The 20,885-nt window shown below is 33.4% G+C and overlaps 2 long non-coding RNA genes across 2 annotated transcripts; one reads left to right on the top strand and one right to left on the bottom strand.

Annotated features, from left to right (window-relative positions):
- The first annotated feature begins 1,940 nt into the window (after positions 1 to 1,940).
- On the top strand, positions 1,941 to 4,633 carry LOC115963275. The gene is made up of 3 exons (XR_004085776.1): positions 1,941 to 2,066; positions 3,984 to 4,081; positions 4,262 to 4,633. It is a non-coding gene; the product is annotated as an uncharacterized LOC115963275 (long non-coding RNA).
- Positions 4,634 to 19,099: 14,466 nt separating this feature from the next.
- Positions 19,100 to 20,455, bottom strand: LOC115965373. Its single transcript, XR_004086046.1, has 2 exons — positions 19,622 to 20,455; positions 19,100 to 19,341 (listed from the first exon to the last, which is right to left on the bottom strand). It is a non-coding gene; the product is annotated as an uncharacterized LOC115965373 (long non-coding RNA).
- Positions 20,456 to 20,885: the final 430 nt, after the last annotated feature.

Here is a 20,885-nt window from a genome sequence, read left to right as displayed (position 1 = left end):
AATGTTGATCCTACACGTGGACGAAGGATAAAAAACACAGGCTAGTATAAAAGAAAAAGTAAGCAATTCATAGCGGAGGTTAGGAAAAATGGCCAAAAACCAGAGCCTCCCAGCCCGCCTCCAGGAGAAAGACTCCTAGGGCGAAAATGACTTAACCATGTATGAACACCATGAAAAGACCCGCCGCCTGGTGACTAAGGCCTAACCTTTCAAACCCACGCTCTATAAATGATATTGTTTGGGCCTTTTTACGTGCGAACTCAACACTGTTACGGGTCGTTACGAATCGCGTCCTTACAATAAGTTATTAGGTAATGTAACATTACTTAGAGTTATACCAAATATAACTCAAATCCAACTATATATATATATACACTGAGTGAGAGGTGGATAAAAAAAATTCCCTTCATTTGGTGGGAATAACAATTGTAATGGCATAATTATGGCAGTTAAAGATGGGCTGGGCTGTTTATTACAACTGGGCTAGGAATTACAAAGCTATATACGGGGATGGATGCAATAGTTGTTGTAAACTTGATGAAACATAATCATAACCAGACAAATGAACCACTTCTTAATGCTTGCAAGGACTTGTTGAATGCAATTTCTTGGAATATAGATCCTCTCCATTTCAACGTAGAATAGAAATTGTTCATTTCAAGGCCATGATTTAAAATTGAATAAATCTAGAGTCTAGACTTTGTTACTTCATTTAAAATGTATTTGTGATAAAAATTTTACTGCAGTTAAACTAAACTAAAGGTAATGAGTTGGGAAAATCTACATCCTCGATTTATTGAACTTTAAATCATGTCCCCCTGAAATGTACACTTTTTATTACTTTGAAGTTTGAAATGGAGAGATCTAAATTCTAATCCAATTTCTTCATAGCTTCATTGACCACATTTGCTCGAGCAAAAATCGAAGTTTCGTAATTTTAGGTGTTACTTTTGCCGTATGAGATGGGACTATTCTAACCTGTGTTAAGGCTAAGGAACCGGCTTGGGTCCATTGTTCCTAGACCCCCCCTTGCCATAAAGCTGAACCTTTTTGTTTTAAAAAAAACATTAAGTACAATACAAACTTGCTAAAAAAACCTAAAATACAGACGAAATATTCTATTATAAAAAAAAATAAAAAATAAAAAAAGTTTTGAATTAGATTCATGCTCAACTACTTATAGTCCATAATCTTTGAAATATTAAAAAGTAATATAGTTGGCTGCAAGTGTTTTTTTTGGGGGGGGGGGGGTCATCAAACTCACTAACCCGACTCAACCCAACTCAACTCGATGCCTCAAGTTGGTTTTTGTGAGTTGGTGGGTTAGGTTGCGTTGGAATTTTATTTTGAGCCCTGGATCGAGTCGGGTTTGGGTTGATAATTATTTCAACCCATCTAACCTAACCTAACTCACCATATATAAGTTTATTTTATTACTCTTATTTTAATTTTTTTAATGGATTGATTTTGGTATTTTGAGAATCTAGTTTTGATGAATTTGAAAATTTGGAATACAATTTAAGTATGTTATATGAAATGTAACAATTTATTGAATTAAAAAAAAAAATTTTTAATGAAAACCTAATTTTTTACAAGACATAAAACATATACACACAACCCATTGACCCAACTTAACCCATATAGGTTGGGTTTGAGTTAGTTTTTACACATTGATGCGTTGCGAATTTCTCAACTTAACAAAATCGAGTTAGGTTAAAAATACCGTCAAACCTGAGCCATACACACCCTACACCCCACCCCTAGCTGCTAGGAATGGCAATGTGAACCAATTATGTTCGAGTTGGACTTGAGTGGTTTTAGTTGTTCCACGTGTTAGACCTGTGCGTTTGAATCGAAAATCCAAAATGGGGTAGCATCCATCAATTATCCGAATCCATTTATCAATTTGAATTGAGCAATTCCATTTATTAAATGTTTTCTCTCTCACACTGTCTCTCTCCCTCTCTCTCTCTCACACACACACACACACACAAACTGTAATTAGACACAGTCTCACACTCTCAACATTGCCATTCATCCAAACATAAGAGGAAAAGCTGTGCGTAGTAAGTGCTCTCTCTTTCTCTCTTCTCTTACACACATGATATTAGAATTAGGGTTATCTATCAAAGTGGGGTTTTTATATTAAATCTATTCCATCTGATTCTCTTTTTCCCCAAAACAGTTTTTTTTTTCGAAGTAAGGATATAGTGCCTAACAGTAACACACACTATAATAAACTAGTATATTCAATCTTTATAAAGAAAACAAACAAATATAAAAACAAAACAGAAGTATTGCCGTCTAAAGTATGAACACAATGCCTGCTGGAGTGGCGATTTTATATTCATTCATATTAGATGAGATTATAAAACAGGTAAACACTTTTTCAGTCTTCTATTAGAAATGATTTTAATCATCTTCAACGTCCACATAGCATATCTGGGGTTAAGAGCATTCCCATCAGCTCATGTAAACTCATCTAAAATACAAAAAATGCTCAAGTTTACATATTTTACCCCAAAATCCTTCCACATCAGTTCATGTAAAAATGTCTAAATATACAAGATGTCTTGCAAAATGAATAGTAATCATGCATATATACACGGTTACTGTTCACCGTGTAAACAATTTTTTAATATTATTTTCTCTCCTCTTTCAAACCGCTTCCCTTCCCCAACCATTGCAACAACCTAGCGCGCCAGAATAACCACCAAACCCAGAGCCACCAACAAACACTGCAATCTAGCACAAAGTATTAACCAAACTCAATTGAAAATTAACCCAAAATCAACAGAAAACCCAAAATCAATTGAAAATTAACCCAAACACATCCACAGACAAATCAACATAGAGATACACTTGCTCAAAAGTGAAAAAAAAACAAAAACAAAAAAACAAAAAAACAAAAACACAGAGATACACTTGACTGGAACGATCGGAGCTCGTGGGTCTCGCTTGATCGGAGCTCGTGGGTATGGGTCTTGCCTGATCGGAGCTAGGAAGATACAATAACTGATCGGTGCTTGTGGATCGGAGCTAGGGAGATCTCGGTCAAATCTTATCTGGTCGGATCTGATCGGTGCTTGTGGATTGGAGCTTGCCTGATCGGAGCTATGGATCGGAGCTAGGGAGATCGGTGCTTGCTTGATCGGAGCTGTGGATCGGAGCTATGGATCGGAGCTAGGGAGATCGGTATAGAGATGATCGGAGCTAGGGAGCTGTGGATTGGTATAGACTGAGAGGGAGAGTTGATTCACAGAGAGAGAGAGAGCTTTAACAGAAAAAATGAGAAAGAAAGATGGGTTCATAGAGAGAGAGAGAGAGAGAGCTTTATCAGATAAATGAGAAAGAAAATGGGTTCAGAGACAGAGAGAGAGCGAGAGAGAGCTTTAACAGAAAAAATGAGAAAGAAAAATGGGTTCACAGAGAGAGAGAGAGAGAGAGAGAGAGCTTTACCAGATAAATGAGAAAGAAAATGGGTTCAGAGAAAGAAAGAGAGAGAGAGAGCTTTATCAGATAAATGAGAAAGAAAATGGGTTCAGAGAACGTGTGCGTTGGTTGTTGAGGAAATAAAAAAAAAATTGAGAATATCGATTATTTTAATAAAAGAGGTGTTAAAATAGATGAACTGATGTGGGTATTTTATAAAAGTGAAGGTGTAAAATAAAAAAAGTAGGGTTTTAGTGTAAAAATGGATGTGTAAAATGCATGAACTGATGTGGTTGCTCTAAGGGAGCACTTCATGCTAAGACAGTTGAGGACGAGGTGGATCTTGTATAAGGGTGGACTCGCTTAGAAGGGTGGGCCCCCCTCCCCCCAAACTTTTCTAATTTTATAAAATTACTCCTAAATTTTCTTAAAAAATATACCCAAAATTTTTATATTTCTTGTATGATACTATTAAATTGGTTCAATTAGTATATTTCTTATTATTTTAGCCCCTTATTCATAAAATTCTAGTTTTGCCCCTGATCTCGTAGATGGAGATGAGGCTATTCCAAACCGGGTCGTAGAGCAGGAAAGTGTTGAGGAGCTTGGATAAGGTGGATCTTGTACAGGGGTGGACTCGCTTAGAAGGGTGGGCCCCCCTCCCTCCAAACTTTTCTAATTTTATAAAATTACTTCCAAATTTTCTTAAAAAATATACCCAAACTTTTTATATTTCTTGTATGATACTATTAAATTGGTTCAATTATTATATTTATTATTATTTTAGCGCCTTATTCATAAAATTCTAGTTCTGCCCTTGATATCGTAGATGGAGATGAGGCTATTCCAAATCGGGTCGTAGAGCAGGAAAGCGTTGAGGAGCTTGGAGGCTCTGTCCTCTCTGGAGCTAGAGGTTTAGGAGACGATTCAACTTCTCCCAAGTGAAGGCAACGACTTCTCCACTCCGGTGAGGCTTTACACAAACGACAATGGAAAGAGAAAGTGTTAGTGCTTCTGGTTTGTTTGGCTTATGTATGGATGCCGAGAAAATGCGGTATTTTCTTAGTGGTTGGGGCTTAATTTTTTGTTGAGTTTCTTTTTGCAAGAGTTTGTTTCCAAAGAAAGTGCAAAGAGAAAGTGTAAAAGATAAGAAAATTGAGATTGAAAATGATTTTTTATTTGGGCTGTTAGTCACATTAATATTTTTCGTCTGTAATTTAAGAGCGAAAACTATTTGATATAACACCAAAATGTTAGAGACTAAATTGACATATTGAAAAAGTTAGGGACCAAAATGACATATAATGCAAAGGTTAGGGACCAAATATTAAATTTTTTTATTTATTTAAAAAAGACATCTTCTATTGGTCAATAGAATATTTTATTTAGTTGTCTTGCGATGTAAAAAATTTAATTAAGTCCCAAATATTTAATAAATAAATTTTTTTTTAAATATTATAATATTTTCAAATGTTCAACCTTTTATCAATGTGTATTATTATGTTTACAAACTATTTTTTTCTAATTCATGTATCGCTTATAAAATAATAAGTAACAATACATTTTATATTTGTGTCTGGCCTAAAAATGTGTTGAGTTGGCCTTAGGCTAAGCCTTATTTTTGGGACCGTGAATTTGAGCATTATTTGAAAAGAATTTGTTTGAAACTGAATTGAGGTATTTAATAAAAACAATATTGCTTAGAATTTACAATTTTTTAAAACTTTTTATTTTGTATTTAAAATACTCTACGTATATGAAAAATCTTTATAGGAATGTGGCCATATTTTATATGAAAGACATTTAACATGCTAATAACATGGTTAATATTGCATAATTTTGGCATGATCATAATGGTATTAGAACAAAGAAATCAATTCAATTGAGCCTAAAGTTGTTAAAAGAAAAAAAAAAAAATCAAATTGATGGCTTTTTGCAAAGAAGTGTTCAACACGTACCATCATTAAGATATTGGAAGAAACTAACAACTCTGAGTAAAAGGTCTCACTTTAAATTATGGTCTTACACTACAAAATATGTAGAGTCGACCCTACTATAAGGCAATATCAATCTCAGATCTTGTGGAATGCGGCAGTTTATAGTAGTTTCCTTGATATGCAAAGCAAGAACTCTAGAGCCATTATTAGGTATAAAGGACAATACTTATAAAGGTTTATGTGTCCCAATAAAAAAGGTTATACCAACGTCAACTCCAAATGCAAAATTACTATTATTGCCAAATGGTTGGACGCATGGTTGTATGAATCAGGAGTGATAATAACTTAATTTTGCACATTTATATCATTATTAGAGAAGCATTACATACTTATTTTGAGTTAATTCATGCATTTTATAGTTGATTTTGGAATAATGCTGAATAATCAATTTTGTGCTTAATTGAATTTTAATGCGTGAATTTGTCTTTTGTAGGATAATGAAATTAAATAAGTGGATTTGTGCAAAGAAGAAAGCTAATGGACTAGGACCAAGATTAAGTTAAAGAATGTCAACCCAATTAAATTCAAGTCCAATTGGAGTAAGGAATTAAAGGAAATTTGCACCTAATCCAAGTCTAATTCGAATTAGGATTCCAGCCTGCACACTATTTAGTATTTGGAGCATAACATTCGGCTCATATGTCCGATCGGGATGATTCAAGTTGGGCTGGAAAGATAACTTAAAGGGTTACAACTTTATAGTTTATCAAAAGTCCGAATTCGGAAGTTAAAAATGGGCCAAAAACGTTGGTTAAGTGAAGCCTAAAAACCTGGGATTTTCTCCAAATGGGAATTCAACTTGTAATAGGATTCTTTGACCTATTTAAAAGCTCTTTAGGGCAAAATTCAGGGAGAGTTGCTGTTGAACATAATTTAGGTTTTCTTAAAGTTTCTTTACAATTTTTAGAGTTTTATTTGTGTTATGGCTTGCTAGAAGCCTTGCTAAGGCAATGGGTTAAACCCAACTGTTTTTTGGTATGTTCTTAACAATTATTTATTGGTTTTAATGCTTATGTTTTTATGTTTTTGATTGTTTTACTCATCTAGAAAAGTGTTTAATTCTATATAATCCTTTGATTTATCGTAGACTCCGGACACGTTAAATGCTTAGTATTCCCTTCGAACTAATTCACTAGTTTTGTTTTGCCTAAAAATCAATTAATTGCATGAAACTACCTTAGACAATTAATTCTTGAGTTTTTATTGTTAAATCATCCGACTAAAATCATCATTTGTATGAATTTTAGTTGAGTTATAAAATAAATATTGTTAAGACTACCAATAGATGTGTTGTGTGTGGATCCCTAAACCTTAGCACCTTAATATACTGTTATTTTCACTCAATTTAAATTACCTTTACCAAACTACCAAAAAATCTCTTTAGTTAAACTTTATTATTTTAGTTTTGTTCTCTTGTGGTTTGCTAATCAATTCCTTTTTTCCTGTGGATTCGACCTCGGACTTTTCAAGTTATTACTTCGCAACAATCTTGCACTTGGGAGCATTATTTAAGCCGCAACAGATTGTAGGATTATAGTGGGATTGTAGTAGGATCGCATGCCAGTAGAATCGATCCTACAATCCTTAAATATCCTACTAAGAATAAAATTTTCCTTGTCTTAGCTTAAGAAAAAACTCAATGGATAGAAGCGACCTAATAGGCCCTAGACATATTGAGCCATTATTATTAAGTATAAAGGATAATTCTTATGAAGGTTTATGTGTCCCAATAAAAAAAGGTTATACCAATATCAACTCCAAATACAAAGTACTATTATTGCCACATGGTTGGATGAATCAGGAGTTGGATCATAAGATTATAGTGGGATTGTAGTAGGATCGCGTGTCAGTAGGATCGAATCGATCCAACAATCCTTAAAGATCCTAATAAGACCCAAATTTTCCTTGTGTTGATTGATGTAACAGTAAATTTGATTGTCATAACTAATTTATAAAATATGGGAGTAGAATTTATACAAGGGGATACTTAAAAGAAAGTACTTTAGACAATGGACAGAGTAGAACTGCAAAAAAAATCCTTAAATATTAATTTAACTTTCTCGGAAAATAGTTTAGGGAAGTAAATATGCGTTCTCATAGTTTAGGAAGATAAGTTTAAAAGGATCATAGTTTAGGGTAAATTTGTGCATTCTCATAGTTTAGGGAGGTAAGTATAGAATGGGTATAGTTTAGGGGGATAAAATGTTATTTTCCCTTACTTTTAATATGGTGTCATAGATAGGAAAAAAAAAAAAAAAAAAAAATCACAAAACCTGCTTCAAGAAAGGAGTTGTCTTCTGAGCAGAATAATAATCCCTTTAAAGTGGGGAAAACCAGGGGAGATTGGATGAATCTCAAAAAAAAAAAAGAAAAAAAAAGAAGGATCTTTATTTGACCACCTGGAGATTAGCTCGAAGCCTCAAAAGATAGCCTTGTAAGAGATAGTGAGAGACTGAGAGGTGCCACCGGACTTGTTAGTCCAAGTGGTACCTCTTAGACCGCTTACTTATGGTAGTTAAAGATGGGATGCTTATTACAACTGAGCCAGGAATTGCAAAAATCCAGACGAATGAGCCTCTTCTTAACGCTTGCAAGGTCCTCTCCTTTTCAAAATAAAATAAAAATTGTCTATTTCAAGGTCATGATTTAAAGTTGAATAAATCTAGAATCTAAATTTTGCCACTTCATTTAAAATTTAACATCGATAAAAATTTAACAATGGTTACTAAACTAAAAGTAATAAGTTGGGAAAATCTAAATCTTAGATTTATTCAAATTTTTCTATCAAAAAAAAAAAAAAGATTTATTCAACTTTAAATTATGGCCTTGAAAACTTTGAAACGGAGAGGATCCAAATTCTAGTCCAATTTATTGATAGCTTTTATTGACCACATTTTCTTTAGCAAAAATTAGAGTTTTGTAATTTTAGGTGTTTTTGAAAACTGTAATTTTAGGTGTTACTTTCACCTCATGACGTGGAAACTATTTTAACCTTATGTTAAGACTTGGGAATTGACTTGGGTCTAGTGTTCTTGGACCTAATGCTTGCCCTAAGGCTGAATCTTTTTATTTAAGAATAAGACATCAACTATAATACAAACTTGCTAAAAAAGAGATAATATTAACGAAAATATATTTTTGTTTTTTTATTTTTATTTTTTTATAATTTGGATACATATTGCTTTCATGATAGTCCATAATTCCTTGAAATATTAAAAAGTAATATACTCGGCTACAAGTAGGAGTGTATATCAAACCCACCAACCTGATGAAACCAATCCAATTGGGTTCAAATTTTATTTTAAGTTTTGAGTTGGGCTTGGGTTGATGGCTTTTTAACTCATCTTACTCAACCCAACTCACCATGTATATAAATTTATTTTATGACTCTCATTTTTATTTTTAGTTGATTCTCAAAAAAAAAAAAAAAATAGTTAATTGATTTTGGTATCTTGAGAATTTTGTTTTGATAAATTTGAAATTTTAGAATATAATTAAAGCATATTATATGTAATGTAATAATTTATTGAATTTTAATAAAATAATAATAATAATTTATGAAAGCCTAATTTCTCACAACGCATTAAACAGTGGCAATGTAAATCAATTCTGTTTGGGTTGGGCTTGTGGGTTTGAATCGAAAACTGAAATGGGCCAGAAAATCCATCAATTATATGGATCCATTTATCAATTTGAATTGAACGATTCCATTTATTAACTGTTCTCTTTCTCACTGTCACACACAGTCTCACTCTCGACATTGAGAAAGTATATGTTGTTTCTGAAACTCCAACTCAGCATCCATATGGTGTTTCTAGGTCCAATAAGAAATTGACACATGTATTAAAAATTACAGATCAACAGCTCTGTTAACTTAAAATAAAAAAAACAAACATGCCCCTAAAAATTTCAAAGCCTGCCATTAAAACAAAAAATCAAAATTTTCTATTCATCTCTGCTTTCTCTCACACCGCTCCCTCTCCTCCAAATCTCCATAGCCAGTGCCTAGCGTTGTTGCCGGAGCATCGCTGCCGGACATAAACAATTCCGAAAAGATCGACCTTTATCTGGTCAGAAAACCCCAAAATCATCTATTATTCTCGTTGCTTCCAACCCCCAAAGCCGGAAGCTTTCTTGCCGCTTCCGGCTTTAGGGGTTGGAAGTAAGTTTTTTTTTTTTCTCTTTTTGTCTATTTATTTTTTTTTTATTTTTCACATCTTATTTGTATATTTTTTTTTACCGAAAATAAAAGGGTCTATCTTTTTTTAATGTTGGATTTGGCACCATAATCTGTCTTATTTTTATAACCAAATTTTACCTGAAATGGTTTTATTCTGTCATGGAATGAGAACACCTAATGTTGCAAGATTTGTATGATAATGAATTTGGCTTTGTAGGTTTGTTATGGGGTGAGATTTGGGTGTTTTTGTTTAGGGAAGAGACAGGTCTGACGGGAATTTGGGGTTGGGGTTTGGAATTATGAGTTTGGGGTTTATTTGCTATCATTGTTTTAATTTGTATCCTATATTATTATCAATGTCTATAACTTTACATGGGATTGGGCTGCCTAGATTAATTTTGATGGTTCCTTGTGGCTAATTTATGATACTATTCATGTTGTGAGTTTGTGGTTTAGTAGCTATTATTCTTTATTTTAGTTTGTATCCTATTTTATTATCAATGTCTATAAAATTTACATGGGATTGGGCTACCTAGATTAATATGTTGGTTGCCAAGTTGAAGTAAGATTATATATTACTAACAGTGTACTTTGTTACTTGAATATAGGTTCTACTGCTGTTATGTGTAGTAGATATTATATTTCTGTTGATATAATTACATAGCCTACCCCATTGTTAAATAATTATTAAAGAAACTAATACAAAATATTTTGTTTCTTGCTTCCTTAATTAATTCTAAGTAACAGCCACCAATTATATTTATATTAAATCATATACAAAGATCTGTTTTACTAGATGACACAACAGATAGCTATACTATAGTGATTGGATTACATAAGAACTCTTAAACATTATCAGTTTGTAGTGATTGGATAACATAAGAATCTTAAACATTATTATTTGATCCCTTGACTTTAGCTGGAGATACGTTAGCTAAAGTTGATGTTATCTCAATAGTTATTTGAGTTCAATTTCTTAGGTTCCATTGGTTATAATGTGTTACCTACTGGTTTGTTGGTTGTAGGAAGAGAAAGTTCCAAGCTTCACCAAGAAGAGAGCTGGGAGGTCTGAATGGGGGAGGGCATTCTTTTTTGGTTTGAACAGAGTTATATGTCGACTACAAGAACACATGCAAAAGATTGATAAAGATAGAGTTGATCAAGATGAGTTAATTGTACACCACAAGGAGGAAAAAAAATTGAGGATTGCATTGTTGTTATAGTGGGTTGCATTTGTAATTATTGTGACTCTTATGATATGGTGCAATGGGGCTAGAGTGGAGCACAAAAAGATTTTGCCAAAAGTTTAGCTAATTTGGATCAAATTTACATTTTAATGTTATTGTTATGATTTGTAATGTACTTTGTCACCCATTTGATGGATTGTCTGTTTTGAAAGATTAAAATAAATAAACAAACATGGCACTTTGTTCATGAAATCTCAAATTGTATATTTTTGGAGGAATTCTAACATTGATTTATACAAGTGTTCCAACTCCTGAGACAACAGCAGCATTTTCATCATAACCTGATATAGCAGAAGCAAAGTTGGCTCCTCCAATGATCAAAGGTTATATGTGTAATTGAAAAGCCATTAACTTGAACCATATATTTTACATTGTACTCAGAAATCATTCATGATCTCTATGCAAACATTCTATCATTAATGCATCACATTGCCATCAAGGTCTATTACAAACTAATCAGCTCATAACTAGCAAAACTTTCCAAGTAGTTTTGTACTAAATTACAATGTAACTATAGCAAAGAAGCTTATTCCAGGAAGTGAGTTTCCACACATCTGATAAACATTCCATGAACAAAAAAACCCGCATAATTTCATTCCACAATATCACCTCTCATGTTTGGGTGTTACCATCAATACATTTACCAAATTATCTAAGGTTTCACATCCATGTTAATTAATGTTGGTGCAAAAGGTAAACAAATGTTATACACTTGGTTCTTTTTTTGCATTCTTAGAAAAGACACAATTAGTCATATCCAAAAATAGACTATAAAGTTTGTCTATGTCATGCTTCTTTGATCATGGTGTGCTTGGTGGGGCTGCCGTGCTTCTGAAAGTCTTCTTGTAAATAGGCTCACTAACAAGTCCACATTTCGGTGGCCTTCTCTTCCCTCTGGGATGGGCCACATTTCCATGCTTGTCACCAACAAAAAATGCCCTCCCCTGCTAAGACCTCCCAGCCATCTTCCTTATGAAGCTTGGAACTTTCTTTCCCTACAACAAACAAACTAACAATACTTCATATCCACAATTAATCTACCTAATGTAAACATTTACACAAATATGAAACTAAAAAACACAAAATCCAAAACACACAAGTCCCAAAATATGAAACCTAAACTGCAAATTACTTACAGTCACTGTCAGGTTTCCTTCTTTCTGTGGAATGGGTCACACGGTGGCTGATTTGTCTTCAATCAGTGGGTTAAGGTGATTTAATTGTGACTGTCGATGATGGCTTATCGGGTTAGCCACAAAGTCATAAAAAAGAAGACAATGCATAACTATCCTTCAACTTGAATAACCATATCATGCACATATAGAAAATAATATATAAGAATAAAATGTACTATTGCATAAAAACTTTCATCATTTGCATATAATTAGTCTTTAACTAGAAGCTACTCAAGCATACACAAAATCTATCACGTTTGAGTAACTTCATTAGTTACAAAAGTTTTCCAAATTGACAGCTATAATTAATGTTTGGCTATACCATCACTTATCCAAATTTTCAACTATGCTAACTAAAAAATTTTAAAGTAAAAAATACTATCCAAGATGTTCTTTCACTGTGCAATAGAAAAAAACTACACATCCATCTCTGCACCATGAAAAAAAAAATTATATCAACAAAAATGTAATGTATACTAAACATAACAGTAGAACCTATATTCAAGTAACAAAGTACATGGCTAGCACTATACGATCTTAGTTCGGCTTGGCAACCAACATGAGTAGTATCGTACATTAGCTACAGGTAACCATCAATATTAATCTAGGCAGCCCAATCCCATGTAAAGTTTATAGACATTGATAATAAATAGGATACAATCTCAAACAAGGAATAATAGCTATTAAACCCCAAACTCACAACATGAATAGCATCATAAATTAGCTACAAGGAACCATCAAAATTAATCTAGGCAGTCCAATCCCATGTAAAGTTTATAGACATTGATAATAAGATAATAATACAAATTAAAACAATGATAGCAAATAAACCCCGAACTCACAATTCCAAACTCCAACTCTAAGTCCCCATTAGATTCGTCTCTTCCCTAAATAAAAACAACCAAATCTCAACCCCATAACAGACCTGCAAAGCCAAATCCATCATCATACAAATCTTGCAACATCAGATGTTCTCATCTCATAACAGAATAAAACCATTTCAGGTAAGATTTGGTTATAAAAATAAGAAAGATTATGTTGCCAAATCCAACATCATAAAAAGATAGACCCATTTTCAGTAAGGAAAAAAAAAAAAAAAACAAATAAGATGTAAAAAATACAAATAAATAAATAGAAAAAGAGAAGAAAACTTTTTTGTGATATAGATGTTGGAAACGGCAAGAAATCTTCTAGCTTTGGGGTTGGAAGCAACGAGAATGAGAGATAATTTTGAGGTTTTTTTACCAGACAAAGACCAATCTTTTCGGAATTGGTTATGTTCGGCAGCTCCGGCGATGATGCTAGGCAGTGGCTATGGAGGTTTGGAGGAGAGAGCGGTGCGAGAGAAAACAGAGATGGAGAGAAGATTTTGATTTTCAAAAAAGGAAAAATGCGTGTTGTTGTTTTAATGGCGGGGCTTTGAAAATTTTTGGGCATTTTTGTCTTTTTATTTTAATTTAACTGAGCTGCTGATGTTTAATTTTTTAATACATATGTCAATTTTCCATTGGACCTAGAAACACCACACGGATGCTGAGTTGGAGTTTCAGAAACAGCATATACTTTCTCCTCGGCATTGCCATTCATCCAAACAGAAGAGGAAGAGCTTTGCGTAGTAAGTGCTATTAGGGTTTTTTTTTGGTAGTATATGATATTAGGGTTTATCTATCAAATTAAAGTTTTGATTTAAAAAAAATCAGGATTTAGTGATTCATTTGTTAGACCTATTACTCTAATGTTGTAGTATTAGTGTATTACATTACAATTACTTTTGTTTGTATGTTTATTTGTTTTTCAATGTTTAAGGTATACATGGTCATATATCAATGCACGTTTTTACTTTGTTTTGTTTAGTAGGCTTTCAGGTAAAGTAAGATATAGTTGAATATCTGGACATTGTGGAGGAAACGTTTAAGGACAGGAGAGAGACATATGATCAATTCTTGAAAACAATCTACAATTTCAAAACCAAAAGGTTCTTTCTTCTTCTTCTTTCTTTTTCTCTCTCTCTCTCTCTTTTTTTTTTTTTTTTTTTTTTTGCTGCATCATGCTTGTTACTTTGCCCACAATTTTGCCTAAATCTAAGTGTTCATGAAATAGAATTGCATACTTACATTTTTTTTTTCTCTTTATTTTTCTATTCCATTTAATTTCCTAGTTGTGTGTGTGAAAAAAATCGTTTCATTTTGGTCCTTACCATCAGCCCACTAATGGAAATTGCTAATGTGGCAAATGGAGTGCACTGTTGGCACAGTAAATACTGACGTGTCCATTAAGATAATATTAAAAATTGCCACACACACAACTAGGAAATTAAATGGAATAAATTGACACAATTAAAAGGTTATGGACCAAATTGAAATATGGTATAAAGGTTAGGGACCAAATACGTAGCTTTCCCTTTAGACCTATATGTTTATGTATTGTCTGATTTATATGATTCTCATTTCATACTATGCGCATGTATGTATTGTACCATTCTTTGACATGACTAATATGCACTCGCGATACAGTACCTTTTGGCTATGATCGTGTATTGTACAATACTAACAACTATAAATTTGAATTCCTAGATGACCTATTAACCTCCATTGTTTCTTGTATTTTTTTTTTTTAGAGGTCACCATATTAAACTAGGTGCTTCTTTATGTTTTCTAGACTTGGTAAGTTGAATTCTGAACCAATTTTAGCAAAATCAAGGACCAATTTTTTTTCTTTTCAAATTTAATCTTATCAATGTATGAATCTATCATTATATGTGGGAAAAGGCATATGGTTTGATAAAAGCATTAATGGATTTAGAAGGCCTGACTAATCGTTACTCATCAGCCTCTTCTCTTTAATTGTATAGAGGCTGTAGGTTAATATTATGCATGATGAATTTTCCAGGTCATTGATGGGGGATGCTAGAGAAGTTGTAGGTTAGTACTTGCTCAAATTTAGTTGTTTTTACAATAATTGAAACAAAGTCCAACAAAAATAAAAATTTAATGACACACAATAAAAATTGTAAAAAATTAATTGAATGATGTTTGCATTATTATTTTACCAAAACGATATTTGTGTTCTTCAGTAGATGTGAAAAATGCCTATATATCAACCACTATATCATGCAAATTAAATTTATAAACACATAATATAAAATCAGATCACTACTCCACTCTTATTGTTTTTCTATTTTGTCTATAAATAAAGCACTAAAAATTTATTCAAATATTGGAGAAAACTAATAACAAATATTTTTGTGAGAAAAAAAACAAAACACTAATAACAAGTATTTTTATGGGAAATGAAAAAAAAACACGAAAATATTTTTATAGTTTTTTTTAGGGTAAATTCCACTAATATAGCTTGAGATTTAGCCTAATGTAAACTAGGTCCAAAACATTTCAAAATTAACCAATTTGATCCCTAGAGACAATATAATCCCTAACACTATTAAATCCTCCATTAGTTTCTCTCCCTTCACTGTAACTCTCTTCTGCTCCACCTAGAAAGCAAGCAAAAATCATTCTCAGTTTCCTAGAGGACAATCTAAGTTTACCAATGGCAAAAGATTATGAGTATCAAACCAACCTTATCCTCATTGGATTCTAGCGTGAATATTGAAGCACAAACAATCCTAGCTAGTTCAAACATCCTGTGGAGATAACCACAAGCCAAGCCAACCATTATCTGATAAGAGGTTCCTAAAATCTTGCAATGTGAAATTCAAATATATGTAATCTGTATATTCAAATTCAATGTAATCTGTATTGATCATTTATTTATATATATATATATATATATATGTACAAACTCCCAAAACAATTGTTATGGGAAGCCAAAAATTATTTTCAGTCTCTACATCTATTTCTAGTTCTATTAATGAGGAAAATCTCCAAGTCAGAGCTTGCAGTCATTGTAAATTCCCAAACCTAGATGATGTTTCATCCCTCTTTGTTACCCTTCTCTCTTCATTCGTCCCTCCTCCCTTTAACCTCAAATCTGCCACCACCATTGGCTATAAATTCCAGCCAAACCCACAACAACAAAATCCAAATCCAAAAAATCTGTAGCAAACCACTACCCCATTGAAACCCACAACCACCCCACAGCAAATCCACCCCATATCGGAACCCACCACCACCATCCCTCCCTCCACATATCGAGCTTCTGTGACTGAGAATGGAGTGAAAAAGCGATGGTGTTTGTAGTTCTGATCTTTTGTTTTGCTTTAGGTTTAGAGTTTGAGGAATTCGATGGTATTTTGATATAAATATATATATATATATATATATATATGCATCTGAATTGGGCTCTGAGTATCTAGATCTACTACTCTTTTGGGGTTTGGAGAGAGAGAGAGGAACAGAGGGAGGAGAGGGAAGAGAGTGGGTAGAGAGACAGGTCTAAGAAAGAAATAAAAAATGAGTAACAGAAGTTAACGTTAAGTTGTCTTTAAGGATCAAATTGGTCAATTTTGAAATGTTTTGGACTTAGTTAACATTAGCCCAAACCTCAGGGTATATTAGTGGAATTTACCTTTTTTATTATTATATTTCCTATAAAAGTGTCATAAAACTTTCCTAATATGGTTCATTAACAAAAACCTCAAAAGCACTCATTAACTAGACCTTTACTTTATAGGGTATATTAAAATATACCAAAAGTGCCCTTGGAAATATTTTCAATATCAATTATTCTAGTCGCATGGCTTGCCATTTTTCTTTACATCTCGTTCAATGTTTTCTAAACTATTCATGAAGTTACAATAACATTTTAGAATACTTATGATTTGTTTAGATACTAAGATTTTGTGAATTGGACTTACAAATGTGCTTATGATTTCGATTTGAAGGTCCAAATCTAAATTTCTTGTTTAGGTAATTTAAAAGGAGAAGAATTTAGCTTTGGCTCAAATCCAGCCAAGGATTTTGGGGTCCAAGTCCATTGATTTCAAATCATCCCATAAACTATAGAATTTGGGAAATCCTCCCACACGTCTTTTTTGCTCTTCCTCGTCAACTCAAGCTCCATCCACCAGAGCCATTCCTCCACAAACCACCTTGTCACCAGAACCTCCTACATCAACCATTCCCCTCCAATGGTCACCCCTGAGCTCCATCCACCAGAGCCATTCCTCCACAAACCACCTTGTCATTGGAACCTTCCACATCACCCATTCCCTCCAATGGCCACCCCACTGAGGGATTAAGGCAAGTGGTGCCAGGCATCAATTGGCCCACACCTTCTTGGATGCTAGCTTTGAATTGCTCCATTATGACGATAGTATCGATGTTGTTGCCATGGTTTTGCAAATTGTAACCCTAATTTTATTTTACCAACCCAAATTACAATATGATTGTTTTTGTAGGAGTGACTGTTTGTGTGCCCCTATCTCTCTTTTCTGCCATTCTATTTTTTTTTCTTTGAATAGTTTTATCTTGATTTAATTAGTGTGCGTTTGGATACCGCTTATTTTGCTAAAAATTGAAAACAATAAAAAAATAATTTCTTGTTGCTGTTTATTATTGTTCTGCACTGTTCATTGGCCTAAATACATCGTTCATGTCCCATAAACAGTGCATTAAGCGTTGGTTAAAAAAAATGCTTGAAATGCAAAATGTCCAAAACGTAGATGTGATCCAAACAAACACTCAATATAGTTTGGAATCTGATTTTTTTTTTTTTTTTTTTTTTTTTGGGTTTTGCAAAAATATACAACCTATTTCGTTCAAGGATACTCTTTTGCATGTGTGATACCTAATAATAAAAACAAATTATAACAATACTCTTTTGCATGATACCTAATAATAATAAACAAATTAAATGATACGCATAAACTTTCCAATCTCTCTCTATCTCTCATATGTAGCTCCATTTTTCATATCTATTTTATTATCTTCCCAATTAAAAAAAAATGCAAAAATATTCATTTTATTTATTGTACAAATCTCACACTTTTATTTAAACCAATTGTTTTTATTTATTTATCACAAATGAATCTTTCACTCTTTTGCTGAAAATTTGATTTTTTGTAATTAAAAAAAAAAACATAAAACAAAACATAAGGGTGAGGCGTGCACTGTGCAGTGGTACCTCACCTGCAAAATCAGCTGTGTCTTTGCGTTTTACCGTTGAGCTCAGAAGGGAAAAATACAAAGAAACGGCTAGGAATTTCAAATTTGGGAATAAAAAGCAACAAGTCTCTGTCTTTGCATTTTTACCGTTGGGCTCAGTGGGGAAAAATACAAAGAAACGGCTAGGAATTTGGGTATAAAAAGCAACCACGTTAGAAGAAACAGGGAAGGCTCTCAGTAGGTTTGTAATTTGAAAATTTGGAAGAGACTCCAGAAAAATCTTAGAGCGAGTCTTGAGAGGAGAAGTAGAAAAAAGAGAAAATTACACACGAATGCATAAAGAACTTTGCCTTCCTCGCCAAAAATTCCAATTTTTATTCTCTGTTCATTTGTTTTACTTTACTTTTCTTTTTTGTTGTTCTTGATTTTCTTTTCTTGTTCCAAACCCCATAAAACCAAACATCAAACACTTAGACCTACACAAACCAATACAGCCAAGACAGATCCATCTTCTGCACTCACAGAACAACCAACTTCATCAACCCGAATTTTTTTTCCTAATAACATTAAATATCAAAAAATTTAGTTAGTTATCACGTTTCAAAACAATGTTAAAAACTAGTATCTCAAGTGTCTAAAAGTCGAGCTTCAAGATAAAACTTGAGTTTTTAAGTCTTGATTTGTAAGTGGTGGTAGGTGATGTGAAAGGAAAATCCACATGGAACTCGAGTTTCAATTTTAAGAATCGAGTTCTAAAGACTCGAGTTTCACCATTTGAATACTTCTTCTTCCTCGCGTTCTTCTGAGTCAGACCCAGCGTTCTTCTTCATGCAGATCTGAAGACCAGATCAACCAATCGCCCACCCAGTGTTCAATCGTCCAATTGGAGCTCCAGCATTCTTGGTTCTTCATTTGTTCTTCATTGTCAGATCGTTCTTCGTTCTAGGTTTCTTCATCTTCCTGGGTTTCTTCTTCTTCTTTATCTTCATTCTGTTATTGTTGTTTGATTTTTGACTGGTTTGGGCAACGGCTAGCCAATTCACTTAGTTCACAACTTCATTGTAGGTTGGGTTTTTTTTTTCGGAGATGCTTTTCTTGTTTTTTTTTGGTTTTTGAAAAAAATTTCTGGTGGGTTTCTTCTTTTTATTCTGCTGGCTTTCTTCAACAACTTTTTGCTGGGTTTCTTTTTCGTTGTTCTCTGTTTTACTTGATTTTGATTTGGTAGAACTTGAGATCTGTGGCATTTTCCTGTCCAAGTCATCAAGTTTTATATACAACTTGAGTTTTTAAAACTCGAAATGCTAATTTGCTAAAACTTTTCAAATGTGTATTAACTTACTATTTTGTCCTCCCTTACTATGCTAGTCTGCAAAATCCCTCTTATCAACCCCATCCCCAGCCTCATAACATCAAATCTCAAATCCAAATTCATCTGTATCCAAAATACGTATAGACCTCCATTGCCAAGAAGCCACGATTTCCTTGTTATGTGGACTGTCGCTGTACCCAAGCAAACCTACGTCCTTACCAGCAAGCACCACTCCAAGCGGCTGTTATTACTGTCGCTGCAAAAGGCCCAACCATACCGTCCATGGACGCCGTTCAAGCCATCTAGATGCTTGGTGGAAAAGGCTGGGTATATCTTTAGTCTCTCATTTTACTGTGCTTGTTTTGCGTGGATGAAACTTTAGGCTAGGTGAATAAACAGAGACATTCTAGATTATGGGCTTTGTTAATGCTGGTCCCTTAGTTAGTAGACTCACCAAGCCTTTGCTGTCCTAATAACTTTTTATCAAATAAAAAAAAAAAAAACTTTTTATTTATTTTTTATTTATGAATCTGTTGTCCTAATGACATACCTTTTTAGCTTGCTTTTCATGATAAGATTGTTATTAGCACTGACCTAGGAAAGCTTTCCAGACAGATTCTCTCTTAGTACGCAAGACAGGTTCCTAAATGCCGCTCATGACTTCTAACTTTTTGAAATAACAATAACAAAATATCAAGATATGGCCTGAATACTTGATTTCTCAAATCCATAAATGTTGCTGAATCCATATGACATGACTAAAAACTTATAATGGCCCATAATATGTTTGAATGCCATCAAGTTTGGTCTTGAGTTGATCAATTTTTTTCAAACAAGTCATCAACTCTAGGGAGTGGGTATCTATTTTTCACTGTCACACAAATCAACGGCCTATAATCTATACACAGCCTCATTAAGCCATATTTCTCTTTGACAAACTGGCACCCCAAGTTGTTACACTAGTAGGCATGATGACTATGAAGCACAGGTGCGTTTTAGGACTCGGGTGCGGGTGCGGGACTCAGTAATTTTTGAAAAAGGTGGGTGCGGGTGCGGTAGGACTCGGCGATTAAAAAATTATTAAAAATATTTTTACAATATATGTTTAATATATTGCTAAGCATACTTTTTCACATTATATAAAGAAATACCAAATTTAAGAAAAATAGTAGATATAACTAAAACATGATATTCATAAATTAAATACAATCCACAAGATTGAAATTAAAACATTCCATGATGTTCGGAAATTAGAATACAACTCATAAGTTTGAAACTAAAACAAAATAAAAGATAATCAACAAGACAATCAAACACAAAGATCATCATCCTCAAGATCTTCACTTCGAACTTCACTTTCACTAGTAGTAGCACTAGTGTTAACATTCCCAATAACTATGGCCTCCAACTCTGGCTCATCAAGTGTAAGAGCTGCATTCTCAAGAATTCCAACTCCTCCATGCATGTCGCTCTCATTCCAAGA

The sequence above is a fragment of the Quercus lobata genome, chromosome 10 (genome assembly GCF_001633185.2).
Source record: "Quercus lobata isolate SW786 chromosome 10, ValleyOak3.0 Primary Assembly, whole genome shotgun sequence".
Taxonomy (NCBI): domain Eukaryota; kingdom Viridiplantae; phylum Streptophyta; class Magnoliopsida; order Fagales; family Fagaceae; genus Quercus; species Quercus lobata.
This window is presented reverse-complemented; position numbering and strand designations above follow the sequence as displayed.